Below are 10,860 nucleotides of genomic sequence, written 5' to 3'. Positions count from 1 at the left end.
CACCAAATATATTCCATAGCTCCAGGAGAAGTCCATATGTTTCTCCTCGTTATTAGGCCTTAAATTGGTAATGTTTTAATCACAATGTTTCCTCTTGTCTCTAAGCTGTACATCTCTGGATGGTAAAGCTTTAGCTCTAATTCTACCAAACACTGAGGTAGAGGTAATGGAATAATATTTTAAAACAGTTGACTTTGTTACCCTAACCACAAAAGAACAATGCAAAACATTTTCTTATATTACATATACTTATATAATTTATAATTATATGTGCTGCTTTTATATTTCACACAGTGAATCTTACTAAAATTAATTGATAATTTGACAAATTAGTTGTTATTTACTCCAATAAATAGATTAGAATATAAATAATCAGGATTAGAATATATATTGGAATATAAAAAAATCAATGCAATGTTTTCGTTATAAACTTGTGATACCTTCTAAGTGTTCTTGGTTTCTGAATTCACATGGTAAAAAAACAATTTTGTTTTCCTCTAATCTATAAGGGATTTTACTCTGCTGCTCTGTTTATTGCTTTAACTCGCTGGTCCTAAACTGTTTTTCTGCATATTTCTGAAGCATTTCTACTGATTATACTCAAATTTTGCTGATATGATGTCTAAAAGGTATTATTCTTCTACAGGACCCACGGGTCCTAGGATCCCAGGTCCCATTTATCTTCATCATCAGATAACTAGGGCAAGAGTTCTCATCTAGGCCCATGCAACATGCCAACAGAAAGTAACTGAAGAACCATCTCAATTTCTCCTTTCCTATATTTCAGGGCCCCAATTCCTTGAAATGCAGGAATTACCAGAAAGCAATTGTCAAATGCCAGGCAACTTAAAATGCAGGATTAAATCACAAAATGTTAAAGTGCAGTAATTGAAACTTTCAATTTTCAGATGACTATCCCATATGAGTGGACAAGACCACAAATGTCACAAGATTATTTGTAATACCCCTCTCGTAATGATTAATTAATGATTTCAGTCCAGCATCAGCAGGCCAAAAAATAGTTCCTGGAACGATAGATCCAAAATTGGTCTACAAATGCTAGGAATACTTGACATAGAGGTCAAATATAATTCAGAAAAACATTGAGAAGATCCTTAGTGCTTCAAAACACTGGTATTTCAGTAAAACTTGGTTCTATAGTATAAAAATATTGTCATTCTCAAACAAATGATAACCTACATTTAATTTCCTGAAAGTATATTCCTTTTCAAATAAACTTTTTAAGCTCACACTTGCCAAAGTAACACTTTACAAGTAGATAATATTTAGTGACGTTACAAGTTTTTCAAGTGTAGGGAGCAAGTTACAATAGAGTTGATTTATTTCCCAGCACTAATGCCAAACAGGTTCAACCATTCATTAAAATGTAGAAATAGTACCCCCCACCATTTGTGTTTTTCAGTAGGTGCATTCAATAATTTGTTAAATAGATCAGCTTCCCATATTTCAAACCAAAACATTAGCTAATAAAGTAAATTTCATCACATAATAAATAGATTTTGAAAAGTCATTAATAGTTGCCTTATCATATGGTGTTTTATGTTTTCCCTATCTGTCTAACATAGTAAGAAATATGACTTTATGTCTTTTTTTAATTTTAATTTTAATTTTTTGTGAACATACTGTACAGAGGGTTTACAATTACATGGGCAAGATAATGAGTACATTTCTTATCAAGCATTGCAGCCTCCTCCTTTGTTTACCCTTCACATCCCTTCCTAGTGACTTTAAGTCTTAAATATGGGTACTCATCAGAGATTTGACAAACATAAAATTTGTCTTTTATTTCTATCATATTCCTCTACAGTAGTCAATTTTAGTTTTCTTCTTTTTCCAAAACTTATAGGTAGTAGAAAATATTATCCCATGTAAAATAAAATAATCACACACCATTGTACAAAGCCATTTACAAAACTGGTAGTTAGGAATACATTCTAAGCCCTTTTTAAACTTTCATGTTGACTACAGATTAATCTTTCAAATGGAGGGGAATAAAATCATGTCTAGGTGCTTCATGTCTCCAGTCTTGCAAATTGTTACTTCAGATGAATGAATTATGGAAATATAAGCTGACATCAGTTCAAGTATATGTAGGATCTAAACTCCATGGAATGTATATAAACCTTTCAAAGTACTAGCAGACAGTTTAACAGAATGACTATCAGAAAGATGAAAACAGAGAGGAATAATAGTAAAGACATAGAATGAATGAAAATGGAACAAGGAACGAGTACAGCTAGAACATTCAATGTACACATGTGAGAAAGGACGTGGTAAATCGGAAATAAATCTTGTAGAAGGGGTTGGTTTAGAATGATAGATGGAGTGACTCTGATCCTGGAACATTGGAAAATTAGATGGACATATTTAATTGTAACAAACTTGCACAACCTTTTTAAATTCAGTGAAAAAACACAACAAAAAAACAAACACACACAAAAACCACAACCAAACAGCAATCTCTATAGAGTATGATTATGACCTCTCAAAATTTTAATTAGTTAATGAAGGACAATCTTGGGGAAAGCATACAAAACTGTTTAAAGTGGGCAGTTTGGGATAGAGGAGAATTTTTAACAGATTTAAATAAATTGTCTAAGGTTATAAATCACCTACATCTGCTGCAAATATTTTCTTCTGTGAATTCTCTTGGTCTGATCTGGACACTCCAGTCATGAGCCACACTTGATAGCTTGTGAAGATAGAAGATGGAAGAAAAAAGATCAAGAACCCATTACTCCACTGGAGAGAAAACAGTCCTCTATGTTTTCTCTCATTTCTCTTGACTACTTTTATTCATAATTTTAAGTCAAGTGATTTGAATTATATTTTCCCTCTTTGTTCTGGCAAAGAAATTGTTCAAAGTAATTTACTAAATATTATTTGCCATTTTTTTCTATCATGATGTTTACTTGTCCAAGTGAGTCCATTAAACTTCCCCCTTTCATTTGGTTGCCACGGAAACCCAGCATCAATGTTAATGAGGACAATCTCTAATGTAAAACGTTGTCTCCAAGAAGCTGTGATCACAAATATTTAGCTATATTTTTTCTTTTTTCGTTTAACTTGAAAGTCTTCTCGTGTCTAAAGTGCCCTCAAAAATAAGTACTCCACCACTTTTTGGTTCAATCACTTCTAACCTCAAAGATATACTTTGGTAAGAAGATGCTTAGAGGAAATCGAAGAATTCTCCACCTTTTATTATCTCTCTTCAGGCTCTCCTTAAATACCATATCAGGATCAGTGAAGTTATTCTTTCCAAAATTATTTCAATATATTATCTTTCTCTTGGTCTTGCATTTGATCAGCAGAATGTATGGAAAAGAACAGAGTTAAATTATTCATACCTTGGATGACAGTGTCTGTTACAAAAGGACAATGCTCCCATGTCCTATTTCTCTGTCCTTCTCTTAGCTCTTGTCTGATTTCCAACTAATCACAGATTCATGGCTTCAAGTCTAGTGAAGGTGAAGGACTATAAGGTCTTCCCCAATGCAAGCTCTTCATGGTTTCTCTTTTAAAACTCTTTTACTTGGATGTGGAATTTATTTTCATGTCTTCATTCAATCCGTTCTAAATTGAAGTGAGCTAAATAGGCTCTATAAAATCACCTTAGGTAGCAAAAATATTATGACAATGTATATCAAAATTTTGGCCTCCCTCCACTGCTGAAGCCAATATGCTTAGCTAGGGTTTCTAAGAAAGCCTTTTCTTGCCTTTTCCATTTGCTCAATTCTTTTCTGATCCCAAAACTTTTTGGCTTATTTAATAAGAGAAGTCTTCACTATCTCATGTTAATAAGGATATTATATTTTGTGAGCTACTAAGAAATGTGAAATCATTGGTTTAAAGTATCCAGTCAGATTTTCTTCTGTGTTTCAGTGCTTTCACGTGCAAAGACATTGTAGAAAGTATTACAAACAGAAAAGTCTAAACCCAGTACCTTCTTTCATTGTTGAGGGCACTTTCTCTCTAAATATTTGGACCCAAATTATCTTTTGCAAAGAATTACTGTTTGGTAATTAAAGTCAATTCAAAAAAAATGATGTCTTTTATTAAGAACTTTGAATTTAAATTCCACTACAACCTTGTTTCACACAGTAAGAGTAGATTTCCTCGGTAGGGACAATTCTCAAGGGAACATACAGGGTTTATAGCAAGGTTTCTGAGGTTTGTTTGTTTAGTGTGAAAATGAGCCATCTTCACCCACATTGCTCACTCTCAGCTAATTCTCCATGGATTACTTTGCATGAAAGCCTATTTTCCCAAGCAATTTTAAATTTTCATAACAGGCTAAGTTGTTAAAAAGTTTGAACAATTTAAAATTTACCTGTCATTATTTTAAAACTCTTTTGAAATTCCTTTATTAGAACCGCGAATTCACCAATCCTAACTCCACCTTTACAATCAAAAACAGTTAATATGTTGTTTTCATGATATAGTGTCCACGAAACTATTATTTTGCAGTGGCTTTGTTATGCATATATATATATATATATATATATATATATATATATATATAAGCTTAAAAGCTGATTCTGAGCAAAATGAACTCCAAGTTATGGAAACAGAGAGTATTCTTTGCGGTTGTTGTTTTTAATGTACTATGTGATTTCTATTTTCTTTGGGGTTTTTCCCCTAAGCTTCATTCCCTGCTGTAATTGATTTTGGTAGCCTGTGTATTGTGTATATATTTGCCTTAATTAGGGATAGGAAGAGGAACAACAAAATGGTGAGACAAAGGACAAAGGCAAACCAATGCAATAGCAATACTCACAAGACAATATGTTGGAAATGTACATTACAACTTGTGAGGGGTATTGGGTTGAAGAAAAACTGTGAAGAAAATGAAGGAGGGGTAACAAGTTTGAAAAGTTATTCATTCACTACTTTAAAATTACTGTAATCCCACTGTACATCACTTTGAAAATAAAATAAAATTTTAAATATAAGCTGCATGAAATAAAAATTTCACTGTATTGTTATAGTAAATATTCTTTATGTAGAAACTTTTTAAAAAGCAATACTGTTTGGCGTCTAATTTGAATTGATTACCCCTTTTTTAATCAGAAGACCATCAACTTGAATGCTATCCAAATAGACAATATTTTCACAATATACTTTCCAATATTTTGAAAAAAGAATAAATATATTACTTTCTCATGCTAAAGGCGAAAACAGTTTAATTCCATGGAAACCTATAACTTTTAAAAGTAAATACGTTGTTAAGAAGACAGAATATATGTGTTCTTCAACATTCCAATGACTAGTAACTACTCATTTTCAACTTCGGAAGATTCCATACCTGAGAGATTCAAAACAGTACAGGCTTTCATGTTATGTAATTCTGCAATAGATGTATTTTCCAATGGGGTGTTACTGATTGAGAGTCAAAAGAAAAATAACCACAATCTGGTAGAGGATAAAACTAGGTAGCATTGGTAATAATTAATTCTTCAAGAGTAAGCACTTGTTTATAACAATAAGCTATTATTTTTATGACCATCAATACAAATATATATGATATACAGTCATCCTAGTCCAACAGTTGCCAACTTTTAGGGTGTACCTCAAACTTCCCTTAATTCACATCATGAATAGCTTATCTCTATTGTTAAAAATTACAACTCTGCTAATGTGATGCAATATATGTTCTGGAAAGAACAGCACAATATACTGGGTTGCATCATTTCCCCCCCACACTGGTATTCTTGAGATCAGAACACTTACAAATATTATTTATATTTATACTTTTTTAACTATCATATAATTTCTGGATGCTAAGATCGGAAGATTACAGTTGAAAGCCCACCCAGGCAGAAAGATTCCCTAGATTCTTATTTATTTTATTTTATTTGTGAACACACTGTACAGAGGGGTTACAATTACATGGGCAGGTTAATGCATACATTTCTTATCATGCATTGCAGCCTCCTCCTTAGTTTACCCTTCATATCCCATCCTACCCTCCTCCCACCCCCCCCCCACCCAATCTTCCCCGCCTTCCCCCCACCCCCACACCAACATTGTAAAGCTCATTTTCGACATGACAACTTGTACTTCTCATTGTTGCAACAGGTCCACCTGTATCCTTAAACGACTTGTTTTTTCCCCATCTCTTCTACAAGTTATACTGACATCAAATATAGTGAAAGCAGGGGTTATACTGTGGGGGAGGGACATACAAAGCTACAAAGAGATAATCTTATAAATGCTTTAGAAACAAATGCATGAAAGGAAAAAAAATTAAAATACATATCTAAGGGTTCATTTTCCTAACATCACATTATCTGACCTTTTCCGCTTGACTCATACATATACTAGATATTGCAAATAAGGGAAATCATGGGACCTATGTTTCTTTGGGCCTGGCTTACTTCACTTAATATAATTTTTTCCAAGTTTTTCCATTTCCTAACAAATGGGGCAATGTCATTCTTTCTGATGGAGGCATAGAATTCCATTGTGTATATATACCACATTTTCTTAATCCATTCACCTAGTGAGGGGCATCAGAGCTGTTTCCATATCTTAGCTATGGTAAATAATGCTGCAATAAACATAGTTGTGCTGGTAGCTTTAGTGTGGTCTTGTTTGTAAACATTTGGGCAAATGCCCAAAAGTGGGATTGCTGGGTCATCGGGGAGCTCTATGTGAAGTCTTTTGAGGAACCTCCATACTGCTTTCCAAAGTGGTTGAACAACTTTACATTCCCACCAAAAATGAAGTAAGGTTCCCTTCTGTCCACATACCCTCCAGCATCTATTGTTATTAGAGTTTTTGATTTTTGCCATTCTAACTGGAGTGAAGTGGTATCTCAATGTTTTTTTGATTTGCATTCCTTTTATGGCTAGGGATGTTGAGAATTTCTTCATGTGTCTATTGGCCATCCTTCTTTCTTCTTCAGAGAAGTTTCTCTTTAAGTGTTTAGCCCACTTATTTATTGGACAGTTGTTTCTTTGAGGATTTGTTGTTGGGGGATTTAATTTTTTGAGTTCCAAGTATATTTTAGATATAAGACCCTTGTCTGTTGTATGTCTAGTGAAGATCTCCCATTCCGTGGGCTTTCTATTGATCTTGCTAGCTATGTCCTTTGCCATACAGAAGCTCTGCAACTTCATGCAATCCCATTTGTCCAACCTTTCTTTGATTTGTTGTGTTTCAGGGTTTCTATTAAGAAAATTTTGGCCTGAGCCAAGGAGACATAGGGTTTCTCCTATTTCATCCTGTAATGTTTTCAGAGTGTCTGCTTTGACTTCGAGGTCTTTGATCCATTTGGAGTTGATTATGGTGCAGGGTGATATATAAGGATCTAGCTTTAGTTTTCTACAAGTAGTTAACCAATTTTGCCAGCACCATTTACTAAAGAGGCTGTCTTTCTTCCATTCTATTGTTTTAGCTCCCTTATCGAAGATTAGGTGGCTATAGGTCTGTAGGTTCATTTCTGGGTTTTCAATTCTATCCCATTGGTCCTGAGGTCTGTTCTTATGCCAGTTCCAAGCTGTTTTGATTACTATGGCTTTATAGTATAGTTTGAAATTTGGTATTGATATTCCTCCAGCAGTGTTCTTACCGTTGAGGAGCGTTTTTGCCATTCGGGGTCTTTTATTCTTCCACATGAATTTTTGAATTTCCTCTTCTATTTCCTTGAAGAATGTGGTTGGAATTTTGATAGGTATCCCGTTGAATTTATAGATAGCCTTGGGAAGTATTGCCATTTTCACGATGTTAATCTTTCCAATCCAGGAGCATGGGAGTTTTTGCCCCTTTCTAAGTTCTGTTTTAATTTCCTTTTTCAAGATTTTAAAGTTTTCATCATAGAGGTCCTTCACTTCTTTTGTTAAGTTAATTCCTAGTTATTTTATTTTGGGGGGGGGGGTATTGCAAATGGAGTTGCTTTCCTAATTTCAGCCACACTTTTCTCATTGTTGGCATACAGAAAAGCCATTGATTTTGGGGGGGTTAATTTTATATCCTGCTACTTTGCCAAAGTTTTTAATCAGCTTGAGTAATTTGGGAGTGGAGTCTATTTCCCTAGATTCTTATCTCCAATAAACTTATCAGGAAAAGCTAGACGCAAGTGGCAGTGAAAATGAAGTGGTAGGGCACAAGCCTTGAGCATAAACAGGCTCAGAGACAGTGTCCAGGCCCCGAGTTCAAGCCCTAGGCCAAACCATTAAAACAAAAATAAAAACAAATCCCATACCTAACATTTTTCTCAGTGTGTACAGTAGCAAATAATTAAGGAAATTGCTTCCTGTGTTACATACAGGTAGAAGAGAGAAGATGTCACACGATTATTCTCTTCATAACATGTTATACCAAGGATTCCAAAAATTGCTCTTATTCTAAATTTATAATTTAAAATCAGCAGTTTGTTGGCAACTCTGTGTACATCATTCACATTTTCATTTTATACATGAACTGTTGGAATTATCTGTTAACTAAGTTCTAATTATAACTCTCTTGAAAGAATATTCTAGGCAAATAGAAAGCAAAATAATTTGTGAATTTGTCAATTAAACCCTCTAATTAAAAAGAATTTTATAGAATCCTATAGAGTATAAAATTACAAAGAAAACCAAAATATTTATTTTAAATTTAAATTCTAATTTAGCAAGATCTTTAAAATCCTACATTAGTCAAACTTTGTTATTTTTCCAGGCTTAAGCTTTTGTAATCCTTCATCATTTCTTTGGGATACAACAGAATGATGATAACTAACTTTTTCAAATTTTGGATGGGAATCATGAATCATTTTGCATCTAGGAATGTTCTGTAATGAAGAGAGAATTTAAAATTCAAATGAGGAGTAAGTATGGGTTGTATTTCTTCAGGAAATTTCACTTCTCAAAACATAATGAAAAAATTAGCCCAAACATCCAACTATGTATTCCTTTCTTGTTTGTTTTGTTTTATTAAGACAAAATTATACTACCTGGTCCAGGGAAGGTATCACTATGTAATTCCATTCTCTAATCTCCTGTCTTAATTTCATTGCTAAAATTCTAGGCTTGTATCAAATTGCCCTGTCATAGTTTCTTGGTTTATTTAATCTAGATACAGACTACCAATTCTGAACTTCTCCAGTGATATTATACACCAGAGTGACTGCTTAGACTGTTTATCTACTATTTTTGAAGATGTTCTAGCATTTGACACAGGATATGAACCTTTTCAGATGCACCTGCGGGTCATTCCTCCATTGATCCGATCCTTTAAATAATGATTTTTGACTCTCTTACTATCTCTGATCCCTACCAATGTAATATTCTCAAACTTATTTGAAGGAAGTTCACTTGAGGACTTTCTAATATTAAAAATTATCACTTGATTCTAGTCTTATTCAGGATATGTATTCTGTTGTTTTCTAACTTTTCTACACATTCTTGGAGTTGTTTCATTTGTGTATTTGTTTGTGCACATATAAGTGCCTCTGTGTGTATGTGTATGTTTGTATGTATGTATGCAAAAGCCTCAAGCTCTTACTCAGCAATCTTGCTCATCACTGATATTCCATCACCTGAGCCAATCTTCCAATCCAGCTTTTAACTGCTTAATTTTATATACTGTTGCAAAGAGTGTCTGCCCAGGTTGGATTCAAACTGAACTTCCCAGACTCCTTTACATTCTTATGTTTAATTTCTTTAGGAGTATCAACTTTTAAACTACAAACATTTTTGTGAGGGTAATGTCTAAGCTGTAGCCCAGATTTTTAACTCAAGAATTCTTTTTTTGTTGTTTTGGTGTGGAGTCCGCTTATGGGCCCTGAACTCTGGGCCTGGGCTCTGTCCCTCAGCTCTTCGTCTCAAGGCTAGCACTCTACCATTTGAATCACAGCACCAATTTTGGCTTTGTTCTTTTTTGCTTAAGTGGTGCTGAGGAATCGAACCCAGGGCCTCATGCATACAAGAAAAGCGCTCTACCACTGAGCAACCTTCCCAGCCCCTAACTCAAGAATTCTTGTAAAGATAGATGAACACACACATCACATATACTGAGTGTTCACTGTTAGGAATGTGATCATAATCTGGGTCATGGTGAGATATGAGGAATGAGGTTCAAAGCCAGCCCTGGTAAGAAAGTCCAGGAGACACTTTTCTCCAATTAACTAAAAGAAAACTGGAAATGGCACTGTGGATCAAGTGGTAGAGCATTAACCTTGAGCTGAATAGCAGAGAGACAGCTCGCAGGCCCAGAGTTCAAGTGCCAAGACCACCGCCAACAAATGTGTGTGTGTGTGTGTGTGTGTGTGTAAAGATAAAAAAGAAAAGTGATCTTAGCCACCGATTCACTGCTAGCATAATCCCTGCTCTCACAAGATGGACATTTTTTCCAGTTAAATCCATGTTCTTATATTTGACTTGCATTGGAAAAAAGAATTATTCTTCCATTCTACTTTCTACAAAGTTGCATGATTAGCAAGCATGATTTAGAATGGGAGTGGCCTCATACTTCATGTTCCACGAAGGAGTCTTTCTTTCTCTATATCACTCCCATAAATCTACATACTGGACTTGGCATTATTGTTTCAATGTTGCCTTATTTGTAGTCTTCTATACTGCATTGAACCTTTATACTTAAACCAGAACTTCTCTTTTTCCAATTATTGCTATTGTTTCCCTTAGTGTTATCTCATGTACACTTGGGAAATAATGAACAGCATGTACACTCACAAAAATGAATGTTCTGAAAATCTTCTTCCCATTTAAAATTCGCCTTAATTTACAGAGAACTTACAAAGTTTGAACTCAAGGTACTCATGTATAATGTATTTATAAGTAATATAAATTTCTTATTTTCTCTTTACTAATTTGTCTCTGAAACACGTGTTACCTC

This window comes from Dipodomys spectabilis, unplaced genomic scaffold (genome assembly GCF_019054845.1).
Source record: "Dipodomys spectabilis isolate Male_0828 unplaced genomic scaffold, ASM1905484v1 ptg000404l, whole genome shotgun sequence".
Lineage (NCBI taxonomy): Eukaryota > Metazoa > Chordata > Mammalia > Rodentia > Heteromyidae > Dipodomys > Dipodomys spectabilis.
Note: the sequence above shows the minus strand (reverse complement) of the source record.